Source organism: Marmota monax, unplaced genomic scaffold (genome assembly GCF_021218885.2).
Source record: "Marmota monax isolate L192 unplaced genomic scaffold, Marmota_monax_Labrador192_F-V1.1 WCK01_AAM20220418_F8-fsc00937, whole genome shotgun sequence".
NCBI lineage: Eukaryota > Metazoa > Chordata > Mammalia > Rodentia > Sciuridae > Marmota > Marmota monax.
In genome coordinates, this window is record NW_026693115.1 from 29,509 (window position 1) to 32,384 (window position 2,876).

Genomic DNA, 2,876 nt, shown 5'->3' on the forward strand with positions numbered 1-2,876 from the left:
GAATCACTAATTTTGGGTGCCTATGTATTTACAATTCTTATATCCTTTCAGTGGATTAACCCATATATTTATATGATGACCTCTTTTTCTTGTTTAAATTAAAAAAAAATAAGTTGTAAATTATCTGATAAAGTATAAGCTACTCCTGTTAGCATAATTGCAGCTATCTTCCTTTTCCCCACCCCTAATTTATGAATATTGTACTTATTCCCTAGAAATACAAAATAGCCCAAGATAAAACCTACTGGGAGCGTGGGGAAAGCATGCCCCATGAGAGACCCCCAACCCAGATCCCATGGACACTGGGATCGCCGCCACCCCAGGTGTCCTCAAGGTGGTGTGGTGTCTCTGTCAGCACGCACTGGGGAGGAGATAGAACTCCAGCTGGAAGAGCGAAGTTTGGGTAGGCACTCGGTTTTGCCACCAGGCCTAGAGGAGGAGTCATCCCTAGGAACTGGGAGCTCACCTGGGGATGGTGGTGTATGCTCCCCTAGTACTTCATCCCTGGCCCTTGACCAGGAGTCTCCTGTAGGAAGAGGGAGTGCATGCAGAGATATCAGTGCAGAGACACGCGAGGACCTGGAGGGCCTGGTTGGCGAGACTTCTGATCCAGCAATGAGTGGCCCCGGAAGGAGAGCAAGGAACATTTGTGTCTTCTTATGCAGTGTAACCAGGATGAAGAATCCTTGACTCTGCTAATTCAAGTGCCGCGCATTCAGCCTCAAAATCTTCAGTGGAATCTGAACCCCCTCTGGTACAAACTGTGCTTCTTCACACAAGACTTGGTTTACTCTTTCTTCTTGCAGTTTGCTCCAGAAAATAAATTAAGTACCAAAGAACCCGAGATCAGTGTTTCTTTAAACAATGCAGTGATAGTACTGGCCAAATCTCCATAGAGCCATGGACCTTGGTGAGAGTGGTACTATGGTTTAAACAAAGATTCTTTGGAAGAAAAGTTGTTTATTAATGAAGAAAATGTTAATGAGTTTCTTGAAGAGGTCCTGTGCTCTCCATTCACACAGAAAATGTCCCTGTCCCCACCATTAACTGAAGTTCTTCAGGTTGCTGATGAGAAGATTCAAATTCACCCAGAGTTACAAGAATGTAGTAATCCTGATCAGCTTCAAGGAAAGGAAAAAAAAATAATGAAGAATGTCATCTAACTAAAATAGAAAATGTAGAGCATTTTACCACCTCTATAACTGATTCTGATTCATCTATAGCAGTTAAAGCACTAGAAATAGATATTTGTGGTTCAGTTGCAGGATTTCAACAAGAGTCTCTTGATGTTTCTCAAATGCTATCTGGAAAATCAAAGCAAACTGAAGCAAAAATGGAACGCGCTTTTATTTAACAGAAAGGTTATACTTACTCAAATGAGGACAAAGATAATTTAAAAGAACGGGTAATAACTAAAGAAAAAGAACTGGATGGACATCACATATCTTTTTTACTGAACAAAACTATAGTTCACAATATACCTGATTTTGATAGCATAAAAGAAACCAATATGCAAGATGGTACTGTGCATATTATTAAAGATCGTGTGACTCATTGTGCATTAACTTTTCAGAATTCTTTGCTATATGATTTAGATTAATTCTATATTATTTTGGAATTTAAATGTTGAGTAAAAAATTTTTGGACCTAAAATAGTTTCTTTCTGTTAAACATTAAAACAAAGGTAGTCAACAAAAAATACAATTAAAATTTGGAATTTCTTTCTGAAAAAAAATATTATATATATATATATATATATATATATATATATATATAATTGTGAAAATGATTTTAAATTTTCATTGATAAATAATGATAACTAAATATATAAAATTTGGAATTTTAATTCCAATGGGTAAACTGTAGTATTTTTTTTTCTTTAAATAGTTTAATCTTGGAGATGTTTTATAATTCCTCTAGTAGATATATTTTTTTTGAAATAGAGATGTAAAATAGTTTTAATACAACCTGTGTGTGAGTGTATGTGTGTATGTGTGTGTGTGTGTGTGTGTGTGTGTATATATATATATATATATATATATATATATATATATATACACACATATATACATATAATGACTTCTGTGTTGATTTTTGCTTCTTCTGCTTACCCTTACTTTTAAATTTCAAAATAAATATTCACCAAGTTGTGTTTCTCACACAAAACAAAACAAAAACTCTACTGGCCTGGAGAAGTGCTTGTCTCTCTTCTCTCATTGAGAGATAGGAGATGATTTACCTGCCTCTACAATGGGGAGGAACTGGTTTCCCTGTTCTCTCCTTGAGAAGATAAAGAGACATGCAGGTTTTCCTGTTCCCCCTCTGAGAAACAGAAAAACTACCTATCTCTGTTCCCAAGAAACAAACATGCCTTTCACAAGATAAGCAGATTCTTACTATGTCAGTCAAGAATAAACCCTCCCCTAGCCTGTGGCTCTGATTTTAGCATGTAAAATATAACATTCAAGGGGGAATTGCTGTTGACCTCTTTCGCTTGCTGCTGCTGCCCCTCTGTGTGCAGAGCAGCCTTGTCAGACTCCTGAAAATAAACCTGCTTCTTATCTCAAGTGTGTGTGTGAATAGTCCTGTGCCACTTTTCTTTCAACTCCTGTTCTCTTTTGATTTCCATTGGCAAGAAAATTTTATTCCTTAATTTTCAGGTTATATATGTCCTTACAGGTAAAGAAAGTCTTTTTAGCAGCATATAAATTATTTATTTTAACTACTCATTTAGGTACACTGTGCCTTTGATTGCAGAGAACTTCACTTATATTTAAGGTAATTAAGGTAATATATTTAGTACTCCCATTTTGTTCACTTTTTCCTGGTTGCTTTATATATCCTTTGTTCCTTTCAACCTGTCTTCCTTTGTAATT

General features: G+C 36.0%; 1 pseudogene; it reads left to right on the forward strand.

Moving 5' to 3' along the window:
* Positions 1-270: 270 nt before the first annotated feature.
* On the forward strand, positions 271-1,600 carry LOC124099785 (protein kintoun-like; annotated as a pseudogene).
* Positions 1,601-2,876: the final 1,276 nt, after the last annotated feature.